Raw genomic sequence first — 20820 nt, forward strand, 5'->3', positions numbered from 1 at the left:
GCAATTTAAGTTAGCTGTAAAGCACTAGTACGGGGCTCGGCTCCTACCCTGCTGCAGACACTGCTGTCACTGCCCTGCCCCCCCCCCCCCCCCCCATCTCAAGCCCCTTCCTTAAGCCACTGCATACAAGTCTCAACTTCTTGCAGAACCGCCAACTCACTCCACACACCCCACAGAACAAACTCCTGCAGGCATCGTTCTAGTGGGATCATTAGCAACCGGAAGCTCTGTCTCCACATCTATAGTCTTTCTGCAAGCAGCACTAGAGTACACATAATGGGGGGGCTGGGAAATGCCAAGAGAGTCGAAGGGAGGAGACATCAGGTTGGTGCTGTAGTCATTAGCAGTCATTAGTCAGTAGCAGCATTGGCGCGGCTGCAGAGGGAAATGGTCAGGGCCAGACTGGGGATAAAAAACAGCCCTGAAAAGAATTTCAAACCAGTCCGATAGCATTATTTTACCAGCCCAAGAGCATACCGTCATTATTTTCTTGTTCATAAAAGGGGAAACCATGCATTTTAACCACTTGCCTTCTGTGCACTTAAACACCCTTCCCATCCAGACCAATTTTTAGCTTTCAGCGCTCTCACACTTTGAATGACAATTCAAGAAAAAAGACAGAAAATTTTGAAAAAAAAAGAAAGTTTTTCTTATTTTCTGCGAGTAAATTTTGAAAATAAAGTTTTCTCCTTCACTGAAGGGCGCTGATGAGGCGGCACTGATGGGCACTGATAGGCTGCACTGATGGGCACTGATGAGGTGGCACTTATGGGCACTGATGAGGTGGCACTTATGGGCACTGATGAGGAGGTGCTAATATGCCGCACTGATGAGCACTGATAGGCGGCACTGATGAGCACTGATAGGCGGCACTGATGAGCACTGATAGGCGGCACTGCTGGGCACTGAGAGGTGGCACTGAGAGGTGGCACTGCTGGGCACTGAGAGGCGGCACTGACGGGTGGCACTGATAGGCGGCACTGATGGGCACTGGCGGATGGCACTGATGGACACTGACGGGTGGCACTGATGAGCACTGATGGGCGGCACTGATGAGCATTGATGGGCAGCACCATCAGTGCCCACACTCAGTGCCCATAGTGCTGCCAGTCAGTGCTCATCAGTGCCTAGATGAGTAGGCACTGATGGGCACTGACTGACAGCACTATGGGCACTGATTGTGGGCATTGATGGGGGGCACTGATGGCGGGCACTGTGGGCACTTATGGGGGGCAATTTATGTATGCTTTTTACCTTTAGTAATCAGGGCACTGGTGATCAGTGCCCTGATTACATTCCTGTGTGTCCCCGGCGCTGTGAGGCTCCCCCTCCTTCCTCACACCACAGGCTCCGTGTGAGGAAGGAGCGCCGGCGATGAGAGATGATCTCATATGTTTACATATGAGATCATCTCTCATTGGATGGTCCGATCACGTGGTGAATGGCCGCTGTGATTGGCCATTCACCACGATCTGTGATCGGCTGTGTCCAAGGGACACGGCCGACACAGATTTTCCCCGATGCGCGCTCGCGGGAGCGCGCGGGGAGACTCTTTCTGGGAGGCCGTTTAAAAATTGCCTCCCGAAAATTCAAGTCCGCGCTGCAGCCGTATATAGGCTGTAGCGCGGATGGGAAAAAGTTAAAGCACATTTGAAGAGTGTATTATACTCACCAGTGCCCATCAGCGCAGCCTCATCAGTGCACAGCCTCATCAGCGCCAACCAATGCAGCCTCCTCAGTGCCAAACAGCACAGCCTCATCAGTGCCCATCAATGCAGCCTCCCCAGTGCCCATCAATGCTGCCTCACTTGTGCCCATCAGTGCAGCCTTATCAGTGCCCATCAGTGCATCCTAATCAGTGTCCCATCAATGCAGCCTCATCAGTGTCCCATCAATGCAGCCTCATCAGTGTCCCATCAATGCAGCCACATCAGTGCCCATCAAAGCAGCCTCACCAGTGCCTATCAATGCAGCTTCACCAGTGCCAGATCAATGCAGCCTCACCAGTGCAAGATCAATGCAGCCTCACCATTGCCAGATCAATACTGCCTCACCAGTGCCAGATCAATGCAGCTTCACCAGTGCCCCATCATGGCAGCCTCACCAGTGCCCCATCAATGCAGCCTCACCAGTGCCAGATCAATGCAGTCGTGGCACTGGTGAGGCTGTGGCCGTTGTCATACGAAGTCCCACCTCCTATGACAGTGTACTGTCTATCATAGGAGTGACTATAGACAGTGGCTGCTGTGTAAGAGCAAGATCCCTGTTCTGTGTTATCCAGTGGCGCTCGATCCCCCTTCCCCTCCGAGGCAGCCTAATAGGCCCAGCGGGACCCTGTGTGCCCCCCCTGCCCCAGCTTGCGGTGCATCCGCCTAGGATCAGCCCTGCAAAGCAGGGACAAAACAGGGGACAGATTCGGGCCGGGGTCTGGGACAGTGTCCTCAGACCGAGGACTGTCCTGGGAAACTGGGGTTGTCTGGTCACCCTACTCTTGTAGCACTCAACAACTTTCATGGACAGTCAGGAGTCGTATTCTAAGACAAACCGAGTCCTTCATGGTCATTCAAAAGTCTAAGTAAAAAAATAAAAAAATAAATATTAGAACCAAATTGTACTAAATATGGACATTTCACAAGCTGCTTGCTGTGGGGGCACCCAACAGGAGGGAGGGACCAGGAGCAGCGAAGAGGGACCCGAGAAGAGGAGGATCCGGGCTGCCCTGTGCAAATCCACTGCACAGAGGAGGTAGGTGTAGCACTGTTCCTGTAGGGCATGCTCCTCTGATTACCTGCAGACAGTCACTTAGGGTACAGTTCACACATTCATCCTTATTCCCAATGGCTCGGTACTCAATAAACAGTCCAGGGGTGTTGGTTTTTGGTATTTATTGAGGAACTTGGATGGGAGATAGGAATAGTGGGATACTCCAACTGGAACTATTTAAAGTTGATAAGGACAACTGTCACTTGGCCTCCCCAGGTTACTTGTGGAAGCAGTCACACTGCTAAGACCATACTGCCACATGTATGGAAAGGGTTAAGTCTCCTTGCTCTTTCTACAGCAACAGACTTGGTGAACTACATTATCGTCAGGATACTCTTTAGCTTCCCCTTTACTGACATCTGTCCACTGACGCTATTAGCTGCAGGGATGGCTTCCCTCAGGTCAGGCCCCTTGACACAGATCTGTACTCAGCGTATGCAGAATCAGATCCCTCCAGTGTCTCCCTTCTAGTCAGATCTACAGGTTCAGCTCCTCTCTAGCTCTTTAGACCCTCAGGTCAACCACCTGAGGCCTCATGGCAACTTCTACTGAGGAGGAGGCAGACGCCCCTCCCCCTGAGACTCCGCTCTCCTGCTGAATTTCTGCAATTGCACCCCTCCCCTCGGGCATGTATATCCGCTTGCCAACCACCATATAGCAGTTTTACTGCTACAGGGTGGCTGCAGAGTGCAGGATCATGTATATATACGTGATCCTGCATTTCCTGGTATCTGGCACGAGTGCGTGCCGCCGGAGGCTCGCTCCTGCTGTGATTCTCCACAATGGGGGCAGTTCAGCGGGTCCTGTGGACCCGATGTCCATTAGCACCCACTGATCGTTCAGTACACAGGCAAAACGGCGATCTGCCTATGTAAACAGGGCAGATTGCCGTTCTTTCAGTAGGTAAGGCATTGATCCTGTGTTCCTGTAAAGCAGGGACATGGATCTATGCCTTCCCCTAGTACAAGCACCTCCCACACTACAGTAAAACACCAACTAGGCATGCAGTTAACCCTTTAATGTTAACCCCTTCCCAGACAGTGTCATTAGTACAGTGACAGTGCATATTTTTAGCACTGATTATTGTATTGATCTCACTGGTCCCCAAAAAAGTGTCAAAATTGTCAGTTAATGTCCAATGTGTCCGCCGCAATATTGCAGTCCCACTATAAGTTGCTGATCACCGTCATTACTAGTATAAAATAAGGGGAAAAAAAATTCATAAATATATCTCATAGTTTTTAGACGCTATAACGTTTGGGCAATCAATCAATCAATATACACTTATTGGGATTTTTTTTTTTTACCAAAAATATGTAGCAGAATACACATTGGCCTAAATTGATGAAGAAATTAGATTTTTTAAATTTTTTCATGGGATATGCTTTATAGCAGAAAGTAAAAAATATTGTTTTTTTTTTTAATTGCTTAGTGCAAAAAAATAAATAAAAAATGCAGAGGTGATCAAATACCACCAAAAGAAAACTTTAGTTGTGGAACAAGAATGTATTTTGGTACAGTGTCACATGACCACACAATTGTCAGTTAAACTATTGCAGTGTCGTATAGCAAAAAATGGCTGGGTCAGGAAGGGGGTAAATCCCACAGCTGAAGGGGATATTTTAAAAAAAGAAAGAAAGAACAACTTTCCAGAAATAAATCAGCACTTATTTTATTTTTATATACACAACTCAGCATAAAGTGAGCAATTTGCCACAAAAAAGGATACACATCATGAAAGCTTGTTAGCAATTGGATGTCTTGGGGGGGAATGAGTAAAGACTGTCAAGGATCGTGAGGTGCCCTCAGTACAATGCCCTGTGAAACCAATCTAGTCCCTAGATGTCCCCTTAGTGGCAAAGCTTACCATACTCTATTAAAACATCAGTTCTGATATAGCTATATTACCAAAAGTATTGGGACGCCTGCCTTTACATGAACTTAAATGGCATCCCAGTCTTAGTCTGTAGGGTTCAATATTGAGTTGGCCCACCCTTTGCAGCTATAACAGCTTCAACTTTTCTGGAAAGGCTGTCCACAAGGTTTAGGAGTGTCTATGGGAATGTTTGACCATTCTTCCAGAAGCACATTTGTGAGGTCAGGCACTGATGTTGGAGAGAAGGCCTGACTTGCAGTCTGCGCTCTAATTCATCCCAAAAGTGTTCTATCGGGTTGAGGTCAGGACTCTGTGCAGGCCAGTCAAGTTCCTCCACCCCAAACTCACTCATCCATCTCTTTATGGACCTAGCTTTGTGCACGGGTGCGCAGTCATGTTGGAACAGGAAGGGGCCATTCCCAAACTGTACCCACAAACTTGGGTGCATGAAATTGTCCAAAATGTCTTGGTATGCTGACGCCTTAAGAGTTCCCTTCACTAAAACTGAGGGGCCAAGCCCTGAAAAACAACCCCACACCATAATCCCCCCTCCACCAAATGATTTGGTCCAGTGCACAAAGCAAAGTCCATAAAGACATGGATGAGCGAGTTTGGGGTGGAGGAACTTGACTGGCCTGCACAGAGTCCTGATCTCAACCTGATAGAACACCTTTGGGATGAATTAGAGTGGAGACTATGAGCTAGGCCTTCTTGTCCTACATCAGTGCCTGACCTCACAAATGTGCTTCTGGAAGAATGGTCAAACATTCCCATAGACACACTCCTAATCCTTGTTGACAGCCTTCCCAGAAGAGTTGAAGCTGTTATAGCTGCAAAGGGTGGGCCAACTCAATATTGAACCCTACAGACTGAGGCTCCATTCACACCTGGGCGTTTTTGATCATTTTTCAGCTCCAAAAATGCTCAAAAAAAAAGTTCCAAAACGCCCAACAAGTAAAACCCCATTCATTTAAATGGCCCCTGTTCACATCTGAGCGTTTTAACGCCTGAAGGAAAATGCCTGTAGCTGAAAAAAGTACATGAGCTTCTTTTTGGGCTGATTACCAGCGTTTTTGATAGATGTCAATGCCTGCCTCCAAAAACGCCTGAAAATCGCGGTAAAATCGCGGTAAAAATCGCTGTAAAAAACGCGCGAAAACGCTACTTTCAAGTGTGAATGCAGCCTAAGGGCTGGTTCACACTATAGCAAGTGCGCCGATCGCATGTAATTCGGAGCGCACTTCATTACATGCGATCGGAGGTGCGGATGCGAATTCAGCCATACACTTTTGTGGCACATGACCCTTTTTTCCAGCCGCATCAGGATCGGATCGCACAGTGGTTCACACTTGTGCGATCCGATCCTGTGCGAACTGTCAGATCGCACTGCGATCAAACTGGGGGTGTCGTTAACATTTCATTGACACCCCCTGCGTATCGCATATGGCAGTGTGAACTGCCAGATGTGCGTTTGCGATGCGGGAACACGCTGCGAATTCGCAGCCTTCCCGCATCGCACAAGTGTGACCCGGCACTAATGCCTCGTACACACGCAACGATTATCGGCCAACCGATCGTCCGACTTTTGTCCAGAGTGGTGTTTTGTTGGTTGGAATGTGCCTAGACTGCACCCGAATTTTCTCGGCCAACAAAAATCTACTTCAGAAGTGATGTCATGTGCTGGTTTACTTTCCGTGTGTTTTTTCTTCTCTGAGCATGCCCAGTCTTGCTCATCAGATTTTTTGTCTGCCGAAGAACAATCGGCCGTTCTGTTGACGGCCAACAAAAATTTTATAGCATGCACACCAGATTTTTTTCGGCCGAAAAGTCGGAGTCGTTTGTCGAAAGCATCATACTAACAAGACGAAAATCAGCCGATCGGATGTTGGCCAAAAATTCCCGGCCAATAATCGATGCGTGTGTACGAGGCATAAGACTGGGATGCCATTAAAGTTCATGTGTGTGTAAAGGCAGGCGTCCCAATACTTTTGGTAATATAGTGTATATTTATTAGTGTGAGCAGCATCCTCCCACCCAGGCTTGTGGGCACCTTTTGCTAACTTTCCACCCATTTCCCCAGAACAATATTTCAGCACACAATATGGTTGACCTTCATTATATGTAAATGATAGGTACGCTTTTATTTTATGTGGTATAAAGAACTATTTTCCTGTATACATCCAGCTGCTTTTTATCAAACCAGATGCAAGACGGATATCTTTTTTCTAAATCTTTTTTTTTTTTAAATCTTTGGGTAGCTTGTATAGCTGTGAAGTTTGCCTTAGCTGCTCCATCTGCTTTCAAGGACTTATCCTCGGCTCCCGCTATCTCCTTTATTATCGGGTTAACGTTGAAAATGACACGTTTTCAGCAACTCAAGTGTTCTGATCTCATCCTGAACTCAAGAGGGTGAGAGGAAGGAAACAGTCATATATGAATTTCTAAATTGTGTTGGATGGAGGGAAGGGTGTTCTCAGACCTGAGCCCTGCCTGAGCTCTAACACAGAAAAGGGTGTCTTTATCGAGTGTCACTTGTACTCTGTTAGGAAATGAAGGTGACAAAAATGGCGATGACAAGATAGAAAAGAACAGCTTCTACTTTTAGACTATAAGAGGACAACAGGAAAAAAACGCCTTGGTCTACTTAACAATAAGTAGAGGAGACAACCTTGGCTGTGCAAGGGTGGATCCTCCAGGTTGGACCTTCATTACAAAGCCCAAGACATGAATAGAGAGTCTTATGACATTATGATCGTCCCAGCATCACTAAATAGGCATGATAGAGGCTTTATAGGCTGGGTGGGGTGGGGGGGGCAGAATCTTAAACAAAATTTGGAATATCCTTTTAGATATTCCTAGGCGTATTAAAATAAATTTGTTAAAATGGTGGGTTAGTTAAAATCAGTTCTGGACCAGAAGGATTTACCCCCTTAATGACCAGGCCATTTTTTTTATGATTCGGCACTGCAATACTTTAACGGAAAATTGTTGTGCAGCACTGTACCAAAATAAAATCGATGTCCTTTTTTTTCCCACAAACAGAGCTTTCTTTTGGTGGTATTTGATCACCTGTGCGATTTTTATTTTTTTACGCTAAAAACAAAAAAAGAGCGACAATTTAAAAAAAAAAAAAACAATATTTTTCACATTCTGCTATATAACATTCTTAAAAAAAATTAAAAATCAAAAATTTTCATCCTTTTAGTCCAATTTGTATTCTGCTACATATTTTTGTTTAAAAAGTTTGCAATAAGTGTATTTTGATTGGTTTGTACAAACGTTATTGCGTCATTTTTGTTTATTTATTTATTACTAGTAATGTCGGCGATCGGCGATTTTTAGCGGGACTGCGACAATGCCCTGTTACTGTAACAATGACACTGGCAGGGAAGGGGTTAACCTAGGGGTGATCAAAGGGTTAATTGTGAGCCTAGGGGAGTGTTTTATAACTGTGGGTGGAGAGGGACTTGTGAAATGACCATAGAGACCTGTGACCTTATATAGAATGGATCACAGGCGCTCTGGGATCATTTCAGAGAGAACAACGGTCTGCCGTGTTTACAATAGCTGACCGTCCTTCTCTCTTAGTGGGGAGCAATTGCGGGTGACTGGCGGCAATCGCGGCTGCTGGTCCCATGCCTAGTGGGGGCGGGAGCGCGCCACCAGTGGCACGCGCTCACCCCCCAGCACCACTCCTGTGAACCGACGTACCCCTATGTCGATTCGCGCAGCCGAGCCAGCCTGCCGCAGTATATATGCGGTGGGCAGTCGGCAAGTGGTTAAAGTGTATCTAAAATCAAATAAAAAAATGTTATTTATTGCAGTTTATTAACCACTTGAGCTCCAGGAAGATTTTACCCCCTTGCAGACCAGGACATTTTTTTGCTCTTTCGCACTGCGCTACTTTACATGGTAATTGCGTGGTCATGCAACGTTGTATCCAAATTAAATTTATGCACATTTTTTTCACACAAATAGAGCTTTAGTTTGGTGGTAATTAATCACCACTGGGTTTTTTAGTTGGTATTATTAAAAAACAAAAAAGAACAGACATTAACAATAAAAACAATTTTTTTTACATATCCAATACAAAATTTAAAAAAAAATGTCTTCATAAATTTGGATTAAAATGTATTCTGCTACATGTCTTTGGTAAAAGAAAAAAAAAAAAATCTGAACAAGTGTATAATAATTGGCTTGAGCTATAGCCTGTACAAACCATGGTATAATTACTGGAATTTTTATTATATTTTTTGTTATACTAGTAATGGCGATGATCAGTGACTTAGTGCCGGTTCACACTTATGCGCTTGTACTGCGAATGCAATGCGTTCTAAATAGTCTCCAATTGCATGCATTTACAAAATACATTGAATTTGTGACGGTCGTTCACATCTATGCGAATGTGATGCAATGATGAAAAGGGTCATGTGCGAGTTTAAAGCGTTGCGTTGCAAATTTAGTCTCTATAGACATCAATGTAAATTGGTCTGGACTCGCATTATCAGTTCAGATATGTGCGAATTCTTATGTGCGAATTCTTATTTTTTGTTTGATTTTCCCCTCAGCTCTACCCCTCCTGAGCTTAATTAACATAATCAACGCAATCAAATTTTCATTACAATTGAACTATTGAAACTATTGGTACTATTGAAAAACACAAGGTAAACTCGCACTGCAAATTCGCATTGCAAGCGCAAGCGCATAAGTGTGAACCGGCACTTATAGTGGGACTGTGATAGTGTGGCGGAAAAGCTGACCCTAACTGACACTGGGTGTGAACTGACTGGCACTGATATCACCAGTGAGGCTAATATAGTGATCTGTAATAATACTACACACTGTCACTATACTAATGACACTGGCTGTGAAGGGGTTAACATTTCAGGGTAATCAAGGGATAAAGTGTGTGCCTAACAAGTATTAATGTGTGCAATATAAGCTGCTTTTTACTAAATACCTATTTATTTCTTCTCCCTGCTTTGCAGGGAGAAAAACAAAGAGATTGTTCCCTCTGTACAGAGCCCTGAACCCAGAAGAAGGCAGCGATGTACAGGTACATTACTGTGCCTGTAGCAGCCGCCCGTCCGCAGTACAATGCGGGCGGGAGGACGTTCCTAAAGTGGTAGATGTGCTGGCTGCATTGATTTTCTTTTTCCCTTTACTTTTTTTACCTGGGGATTATGCCATTAAATTGCTTTTGGTCCTAGGTTTACAACTCTCACTTACCCGTCTGTATCAGGATCATGAAAACAAAATGGGACCACAGATCCCACCCCTCTCTATTGAGTAGGGAAATCCACCAATTAAAAGAGAGAGAGACCAGGCCAAACAGGGAACTCCTCAGGGGAATTAATAGCAATATTCCCTCACCCTTCTGTATCTGGACAACAGAAACAAGATAGGACTACTGGTTTATTCCTTCTCCATATTCTCCATAATATAGGGGGGGGGCACACATCTGTAGTATGTATGAATGTATGTCTTTTTTTTCCCAATAAAATAGAGCTTTCTTTTGGTTGTATTTGATCACCACTGCGGTTTCTATTTTTTGCACTATAAACAAAAAAAGACAGACAATATAAAAAAATAGAACTACATTTCTTACTTTTTGCTACAAAAACACAGCCAATAAAAAAAAAAAAAAAAAATGAAAAAAATCAAATGTCTTCATGAATTTAGGCCAATATGTATTCTGCAACATATTTTTGGTAATTTTTTTTTTTAAAAAAGGGTATATTGTTTGGTTTGCGCAAATGTTATAGCGTTTACAAGCTATGAGATATTTATATTTGCTTATTTTTTTACTAGTAATGGAGGCAATCAGCAACTTATAGCGGGACTGCGATATTGCGGCGAACATTCTGACACTTACTGAAACTTTTGACTGTACTAATAACACTGACTAGGAAGGGGTTAACATCAGTGGCAATCAAAGGGTTAACTGTGTGCCTAGCCAGTGTTTTATTACTGTGTGGGGGATTCCTTTACTAGGGGAAGGCATTGATCCATGTTCCTGCTTTGCAGGAACACAGGATCAATGCCTTCCCTACTGACAGAACAGCGATCTGGCTTGTTTACATAGGCAGACTGCCGTTCTGGCTCTCTGCCTAATGATTGGCGGGTGGCGGCAGACCTTGAGTCCGCAGTAACCCGCAGATCAGCTCCCGCTGTGTCTAATCACAGCAGGAGCGGGTTTCCGGCAGCGAGCATTTGCGCCCCTACCCGGAAGTGTCAGACCATGTTCTAGGTATGTGATCCAGCGCAGAGAGACCGCCCTGCAGCAGTATGTACTCGGTGGGCGGTCGGGAACTGGTGAAAGAGGATCTTCACGCTTAACAAAAAAAATGTAAAAAACAAAAGTCAGCAGTTACAAATATTGTAGCCGCTCACTTTAAAAAAAAAGGGCATTTACCTGTCCAAGTATCCAGCACCAGCCTCACCTGGGCTGGTTATTTACAGCTGGCTTCTCACTGCACATATGCAAGCCATGCTTTGTGAATAGTCCTGCAGTCTTCTGGGACCTGTGACGTGTTCCAGAGGATTTCCGGCTGATGGGGGAGAACTTACACACCAATCACCTAGTCCTAGGCAGTTGGAGCGTAAGTTGGAACAGGTACCTGCTAAAACTAGGTATCCTCCACCCCCTAAAAAAGGAGAGAAATTCTTTAGACCTAAACACACATAAACATACATGAAAACGTGAGTATCATGTCTTTACAGGTGAAAACACCTCATGTACTTTTTGATATTAGGGCGTAAAGCATAGGGTGACTGCGTGTACAAGTGGGAGCAGGCACAATTAGAGAGAATGGCATTCTGCATAGTCTGGTGTAGTATAGCATAGTCGGGCCAACAAGGGAAACAAGCAGAAAAATGCTCAGGTGTGAACGGGGTCTTAGGGATACCCAAATCCAAGAAAAAAAGTGCAATATATTGTAGTTTACTAGTAGGGTTGAGCGGACACCTAGATGTCCGTGTTCGACGGGTTCGGCCGAACTTTAAAAAAAAGTCCGGGTCCGTGTCCCGGACTTTTACCGAACTTTTCCCGGACACCGAACCCCATTGAAGTCAATGGGGACCCGAACTTTAAGGCACTAAAATGGCTCTAAAACACCAAAGGAAAGGGCTAGAGTGCTGCAAATGGCAGCAAAACGTAATTAAGAGCATGGCAAGTGCTCTGCAAACAAATGTGGATAGGGAAATAACTTAAAACAACAAAAAAAAACAGAAAAATAAAACAATGTTCTTCTTCATCTCTGAAGGACGAGGCCCATATGGAGTAGGAGGGAGGTTGAGGTGGTGGTGGATGTGGCGGTGACATAGGCGTGCGCACAGGGTGTGCTGGGTGTGCCTGGGCACACCCTAATCACCTAGGGCACATAGCATTGCCAGTGAGGAGATGGGAAAGATCTCCCTGGGACCTGCTCTGCTCTATTTCTCCTTGCCAACAGGTACATGACCCCGATACATTACTCTCCCTGCTGGCAAACACATGCATGTGTATTTCAACTTTGGGGTGCACACCTTAATGCAATAGGCTGCGCACACCTATGGGCGGTGTAGGTGGAAGCGGCGGTGGAGGAGGACCAGGGCCGGATTAACAGCATCATGGGCTTGGTGCTGAGGATTTTGAAGGGCCTTAGGGCCGTGCCTTGCCATGCACCCAGAGGAGGAAGGGTGCAGCCATGCATGCCTAATTCAACATGGGATGCTGTCTCTGAAGCCCATAAACACATCCATGCATCGCCAACTGTCCCTCCTTGTCCGGCCTTCACGCTGTGTGGGGAGGTTCTGAGGGTGCTGCCTGGGGAAGCGAGCATAGAAGCCAGACTTCTGTGTTTACAAGTGACAGAAGAGCGGTAACAGTGAATATGGCCAACCCGGGGTCTATATAAAAGGTAGGGGCCTGGAGCTGCAGCTCCAATAGACCCTACATTAATCTGGCCCTGAGGAGGAGGACGAGGTAGCCAACACTGCTTCTTTTCACAAATTTTAAATGAGGGTACACCCCAAAAGAGTGAGAAAGAGCAAAAATGGAACAATGGGTGGGTAAGGTCGGTATCCATTGCTATTCTGCATAAGGTACGGAAAAGTCCCGTGGGATCCATGCCTGGTTCATTTTAATGAACGTGAGCTTGTCCACATTGTCTCTGGACAGGCGGCTGCGCTTGTCTGTTATAACGCCCCCAGCCGTGCTAAATACCCGTTCAGATAATACACTGGCTGCAGGGCACGCCAGCACCTCCAAGGCGTAAAGGGCAAGCTCAGGCCATGTGCCCAATTTGGAGACCCAGAAGTTGAAGGGGGCAGACCCGTCATTCACTACATGTAGGCGTGTGCACACATACTGCTCCACCATGTTGGTAAAATGCTGCCTCCTGCTAAGACGTTCCATCTGAGCTGCTGGTGCTGCTGTTTGTTGTGGCGTGCTGACAAAGCTTTTCCACATTTCGGCCATGCTAACCCTGCCTTCTGAGGTGCTGGCGGTGCCCTGGTTGCGTTGGCGACCTCCTCCTCCTCCTCCTCTGCCTTGTGCTTCCACTGTGGCCCCGCTGTCAGATGGGAATGCCAGCAGCATGGCGTCTACCAGCGTGCGCTTGTACTCGCGCATCTTGCGATCGCGCTCCAGTGAGTGAATTAAGGACGGTACGTTGTCCTTGTAACGGGGATCCAGCAGCGTGGCCACCCAGTAATCAGCACAAGTTAGAATGTGGGCAACTCGGCGGTCGTTGTGGAGACACTGCAGCATGTAATCGCTCATGTGTGCCAGGCTGCCCAGAGGCGACGAAAGGCTGTCCTCTGTGGGAGGTGTATGGTCCGTGTCCTCTGTATCCCCCCAGCCACGCACCAGTGATGGCCATGAGCTGGCCTGGGTGCCACCCTGCTGTGAACATGGTTCCATCTCCTCCTCCAGCTCCTCCTCCTCCTCATCCTCCTCATCCTCCAGAACTGTGCCCCTGCTGGACAATTGCGTCCCTGGCGTTTGCGTGTGCAGGAACCCACCCTCGGAGCCCCTTGCGAATGACTGCCCTGAAAGCCTTGGAAATGTTACCTCTTCATCCTCCTCCTCCTCCTCATCCTGTGCCACATCCTCTTCCATCATCGCCCGAATTGTTTTTTCAAGGAGGCATAGAAGTGGGATAGTTAAGCTGAGAACGGCGTCATTGCCACTGGCCATGTTGGTGGAGTACTCAAAACAGCGCAACAAGGCACACAGGTCTCGCATGGAGGCCCAGTTATTGGTGGTGAAGTGGTGCTGTTCCGCAGAGCGACTCACGCGTGCGTGCTGCAGCTGAAACTCCACTATGGCCTGCTGCTGCTCGCACAGTCTTTCCAGCATGTGCAAGGTGGAGTTCCACCTTGTGGGCACGTCACATATGAGGCGGTGAGCGGGAAGGCCGAAGTTACGCTGCAGCGCTGCCAGGCGAGCAGCAGCAGGGTGAGAACGCCGAAAGTGCGCACAAACGGCCCGCACTTTCTGTAGCAGCTCTGACATATCGGGGTAGTTTTTAAGGAACCTCTGCACCACCAAATTCAGCACATGCGCCAGGCAAGGGATGTGCGTCAAACCGGCTAGGCCCAGAGCTGCTATGAGATTTCGCCCGTTATCGCACACCACCAGGCCGGGCTTGAGGCTCGCTGGCAGCAACCACTCATTTGTCTGCTGTTCCATGCTCCTCCACAACTCCTGCGCGGTGTGTGGTTTGTCCCCCAAACAGGCAAGTTGTAAAACTGCCTGCTGTCGTTTACCCCTGGCCGTGCTGAAGTTGGTGGTGAAGGTGTTACGCTGTCCGGATGAGGAGGCGGTAGAGGATGAGGAAGCGGAGTAGGAGGAGTTAGGAACAGGAGGCAAACTGAAGCGCCCTGCAATCCTCGGTGGTGGAAGGACATGCGCCAAATTGCTATCCGCCTCAGGCCCATCCGCCACTGCATTTACCCAGTGTGCCGTTAGGGAGATATAACGCCCCTGACCGTGCTTACTGGTCCACGTATCCGTAGTTAGGTGGACCTTGGCACAGATGGCGTTGCGCAGTGCACACCTGATTTTTTCCCCCACTTGGTTGTGCAGGGAAGGGATGGCTTGCCTGGAAAAGTAGTGGCGGCTGGGCACGACGTACTGTGGGACAGCCACCGACATAAGGTTTTTAAAACTGTGCGTCTCCACCAGACGGAATGACAGCATTTCAAAGGCCAATAATTTTGAAATGCTGGCATTCAGGGCCAGGGATCGCGGGTGGGTAGGGGGGTACTTCCTCTTCCTCTCAAGTGTTTGGGAGATGGAAAGCTGAACGCTTCCACGGGACATTGTGGAGATGGTTGTTGGTGACCCAGGTGGTGGTGTTGCTGACAGATCGTCTGTTTGCGGGGTGGCAGGTGCCGGTATCACTACAGATGTGGCTGGAGCGGCCGAGACTGCAGCAGAAGAGGAAGCAGGATGAGCCAGAGACGTTTCTTGGTTTTGAAGGTGTGTACTCCACTGCAGCTCGTGCTTTGCACTTAGATGCCTGATCATGCAGGTTGTGCTCAGGTTGAGAAGGTTCATGCCTCGCTTCAAGCTCTGATTGCACAGGGTGCAAACCACTCGTGTCCTGTCATCAGCACATTTTCTAAAGAACTTCCACGCTAGAGAACTCCTTTGAGCTGACTTTGGTGCGCTCGTTCCCTTGCTGCGTTGGGCAGTAGCGGGCGTAGTGTCTAGGGCACGGCCGCTCCGCTCCGCTTCTGCACCCTGCTCCCTCTTCTGCTGTGCTGGTGGCTCTGTGCGACCACCGCCTCTTCCTCCAAACTACTCAGTTCACCTGCATGACGTTCATTCCATGTGGGGTCGAGGACCTCATCGTCCTCCACATCATCTTCCACCCAGTCTTCACCCCTGCCCTCCTTGTCGGTCTCCACAATGCTGAACGCCGCAGCAGTTGGCACCTGCGTTTCGTCATCATCGGAGACGTGCTGCGATGATCCTTGCATGTACTCATCTTGAGGAATAAGTGGTTGGGCATCGCTGCACTCAATCTCTTCCACTTCTGGGGCAGGGCTAGGTGGATGGCCCTGGGAAACCCTGCTGACAGAGTCCTCAAAAAGAATAAGAGACTGCTGTATGGCTTGGGGCTCAGACTGCTGGCCTGATTTGCAAGGGGGTGAGGTGAAAGACGGTTGGACATTGGCTGCAGGTGCCAACTCTGACCTTTCTGCAGTAGACTGGGTGGGAGACAATGTGAAGGAACTGGAGGCACTGTCAGCAGCAAACCAATCTACTATCGCCTCAACTTGTTCTGGCCTCATCACTTCTAGGGGCGTTTGATGCCCTACCAAATACTGATGCAGGTTCTGTCGCCTACTCACACTTGAGGAAGGTGTTTCACTTGTGCGTGTAGCTGGCACAGATCGACCATGTCCTCTCCTTGCAACAGGAGCTCTACCAGCAGCACCACGACCCAGGCCCCGGCCCTTATTTGACGGTCTCCTCATATTTCTGTAATTTAAGATCTTGCCCTAGAAAGGTTTTTATTGAATAGCGGAATAGAAAATATGATCCAAAAAAAGTGTATGTATATCACACGTACACAACCACACTAGGCCCCAATTACTATTGTTTGTACCCCTAAAAGGCTAGATGAGGAGTAGGGGGAGTATGGAACAGGCAGCACCCTCAAACCTTCAGAAGTATGAGATGAACCCCAACAACTTGGAAAGGTGGATCTCTCTCACACGTACCGACACAGACTATCCCGCAATTCAATTGATCCTCAAAGGTTTTTATTGAATAGCGGAATAGGAAATATGATCAAAAAAAGTGTATGTATCTCGCACGTACACAACCACACTAGGCCCCAATTACTATTGTTTGTACCCCTAAAAGGCTAGATGAGGAGTAGGGGGGGTATGGAACAGGCAGCACCCTCAAACCTTCAGAAGTATGAGATGAACCCCAACAACTTGGAAAGGTGGATCTCTCTCACACGTACCGACACAGACTATCCCGCAATTCAATTGATCCTCAAAGGTTTTTATTGAATAGCGGAATAGGAAATATGATCAAAAAAAGTGTATGTATCTCGCACGTACACAACCACACTAGGCCCCAATTACTATTGTTTGTACCCCTAAAAGGCTAGATGAGGAGTAGGGGGAGTATGGAACAGGCAGCACCCTCAAACCTTCAGAAGTATGAGATGAACCCCAACAACTTGGAAAGGTGGATCTCTCTCACACGTACCGACACAGACTATCCCGCAATTCAATTGATCCTCAAAGGTTTTTATTGAATAGCGGAATAGGAAATATGATCAAAAAAAGTGTATGTATCTCGCACGTACACAACCACACTAGGCCCCAATTACTATTGTTTGTACCCCTAAAAGGCTAGATGAGGAGTAGGGGGGGTATGGAACAGGCAGCACCCTCAAACCTTCAGAAGTATGAGATGAACCCCAACAACTTGGAAAGGTGGATCTCTCTCACACGTACCGACACAGACTATCCCGCAATTCAATTGATCCTCAAAGGTTTTTATTGAATAGCGGAATAGGAAATATGATCAAAAAAAGTGTATGTATCTCGCACGTACACAACCACACTAGGCCCCAATTACTATTGTTTGTACCCCTAAAAGGCTAGATGAGGAGTAGGGGGGGTATGGAACAGGCAGCACCCTCAAACCTTCAGAAGTATGAGATGAACCCCAACAACTTGGAAAGGTGGATCTCTCTCACACGTACCGACACAGACTATCCCGCAATTCAATTGATCCTCAAAGGTTTTTATTGAATAGCGGAATAGGAAATATGATCAAAAAAAGTGTATGTATCTCGCACGTACACAACCACACTAGGCCCCAATTACTATTGTTTGTACCCCTAAAAGGCTAGATGAGGAGTAGGGGGGGTATGGAACAGGCAGCACCCTCAAACCTTCAGAAGTATGAGATGAACCCCAACAACTTGGAAAGGTGGATCTCTCTCACACGTACCGACACAGACTATCCCGCAATTCAATTGATCCTCAAAGGTTTTTATTGAATAGTGGAATAGGAAATATGATCAAAAAAAGTGTATGTATATCACACGTACACAACCACACTAGGCCCCAATTACTATTGTTTGTACCCCTAAAAGGCTAGGAGTAGGGGGAGTATGGAACAGGCAGCACCCTCAAACCTTCAGAAGTATGAGATGAACCCCAACAACTTGGAAAGGTGGATCTCTCTCACACGTACCAACACAGACTATCCCCCAATTTAACTGATCCCCAAAGGTTTTTGATTAAATAGCGGAATAGAAAATATGATCCCAAAAAAGTGTATGTATATCACACGTACACAACCACACTAGGCCCCAATTACTATTGTTTGTACCCCTAAAAGGCTAGGAGTAGGGGGGAGTATGGAACAGGCAGCACCCTCAAACCTTCAGAAGTATGAGATGAACCCCAACAACTTGGAAAGGTGGATCTCTCTCACACGTACCAACACAGACTATCCCCCAATTTAACTGATCCCCAGAGGTTTTTGATTAAATAGCGGAATAGAAAATATGATCCCAAAAAAGTGTATGTATATCACACGTACACAACCACACTAGGCCCCAATTACTATTGTTTGTACCCCTAAAAGGCTAGGAGTAGGGGGAGTATGGAACAGGCAGCACCCTCAAACCTTCAGAAGTATGAGATGAACCCCAACAACTTGGAAAGGTGGATCTCTCTCACACGTACCAACACAGACTATCCCCCAATTTAACTGATCCCCAAAGGTTTTTGATTAAATAGCGGAATAGAAAATATGATCCCAAAAAAGTGTATGTATATCACACGTACACAACCACACTAGGCCCCAATTACTATTGTTTGTACCCCTAAAAGGCTAGGAGTAGGGGGAGTATGGAACAGGCAGCACCCTCAAACCTTCAGAAGTATGAGATGAACCCCAACAACTTGGAAAGGTGGATCTCTCTCACACGTACCAACACAGACTATCCCCCAATTTAACTGATCCCCAAAGGTTTTTGATTAAATAGCGGAATAGAAAATATGATCCCAAAAAAGTGTATGTATATCACACGTACACAACCACACTAGGCCCCAATTACTATTGTTTGTACCCCTAAAAGGCTAGGAGTAGGGGGAGTATGGAACAGGCAGCACCCTCAAACCTTCAGAAGTATGAGATGAACCCCAACAACTTGGAAAGGTGGATCTCTCTCACACGTACCAACACAGACTATCCCCCAATTTAACTGATCCCCAAAGGTTTTTGATTAAATAGCGGAATAGAAAATATGATCCCAAAAAAGTGTATGTATATCACACGTACACAACCACACTAGGCCCCAATTACTATTGTTTGTACCCCTAAAAGGCTAGGAGTAGGGGGAGTATGGAACAGGCAGCACCCTCAAACCTTCAGAAGTATGCGATGAACCCCAACAACTTGGAAAGGTGGATCTCTCTCACACGTACCAACACAGACTATCCCCCAATTTAACTGATCCCCAGAGGTTTTTGATTAAATAGCGGAATAGAAAATATGATCCCAAAAAAGTGTATGTATATCACACGTACACAACCACACTAGGCCCCAATTACTATTGTTTGTACCCCTAAAAGGCTAGGAGTAGGGGGAGTATGGAACAGGCAGCACCCTCAAACCTTCAGAAGTATGAGATGAACCCCAACAACTTGGAAAGGTGGATCTCTCTCACACGTACCAACACAGACTATCCCCCAATTTAACTGATCCCCAAAGGTTTTTGATTAAATAGCGGAATAGAAAATATGATCCCAAAAAAGTGTATGTATATCACACGTACACAACCACACTAGGCCCCAATTACTATTGTTTGTACCCCTAAAAGGCTAGGAGTAGGGGGAGTATGGAACAGGCAGCACCCTCAAACCTTCAGAAGTATGAGATGAACCCCAACAACTTGGAAAGGTGGATCTCTCTCACACGTACCAACACAGACTATCCCCCAATTTAACTGATCCCCAAAGGTTTTTGATTAAATAGCGGAATAGAAAATATGATCCCAAAAAAGTGTATGTATATCACACGTACACAACCACACTAGGCCCCAATTACTATTGTTTGTACCCCTAAAAGGCTAGGAGTAGGGGGAGTATGGAACAGGCAGCACCCTCAAACCTTCAGAAGTATGAGATGAACCCCAACAACTTGGAAAGGTGGATCTCTCTCACACGTACCAACACAGACTATCCCCCAATTTAACTGATCCCCAAAGGTTTTTGATTAAATAGCGGAATAGAAAATATGATCCCAAAAAAGTGTATGTATATCACACGTACACAACCACACTAGGCCCCAATTACTATTGTTTGTACCCCTAAAAGGCTAGGAGTAGGGGGAGTATGGAACAGGCAGCACCCTCAAACCTTCAGAAGTATGAGATGAACCCCAACAACTTGGAAAGGTGGATCTCTCTCACACGTACCAACACAGACTATCCCCCAATTTAACTGATCCCCAGAGGTTTTTGATTAAATAGCGGAATAGAAAATATGATCCCAAAAAAGTGTATGTATATCACACGTACACAACCACACTAGGCCCCAATTACTATTGTTTGTACCCCTAAAAGGCTAGGAGTAGGGGGAGTATGGAACAGGCAGCACCCTCAAACCTTCAGAAGTATGAGATGAACCCCAACAACTTGGAAAGGTGGATCTCTCTCACACGTACCAACACAGACTATCCCCCAATTTAACTGATCCCCAGAGGTTTTTGATTAAATAGCGGAATAGAAAATATGATCCCAAAAAAGTGTATGTATATCACACGTACACAACCACACTAGGCCCCAATTACTATTGTTTGTACCCCTAAAAGGCTAGGAGTAGGGGGAGTATGGAACAGGCAGCACCCTCAAACCTTCAGAAGTATGAGATGAACCCCAACAACTTGGAAAGGTGGATCTCTCTCACACGTACCAACACAGACTATCCCCCAATTTAACTGATCCCCAAAGGTTTTTGATTAAATAGCGGAATAGAAAATATGATCCCAAAAAAGTGTATGTATATCACACGTACACAACCACACTAGGCCCCAATTACTATTGTTTGTACCCCTAAAAGGCTAGGAGTAGGGGGGAGTATGGAACAGGCAGCACCCTCAAACCTTCAGAAGTATGAGATGAACCCCAACAACTTGGAAAGGTGGA

The sequence above is a fragment of the Pelophylax lessonae genome, assembly GCF_965119305.1.
Source record: "Pelophylax lessonae genome assembly, chromosome: 3".
Classification (NCBI taxonomy): domain Eukaryota; kingdom Metazoa; phylum Chordata; class Amphibia; order Anura; family Ranidae; genus Pelophylax; species Pelophylax lessonae.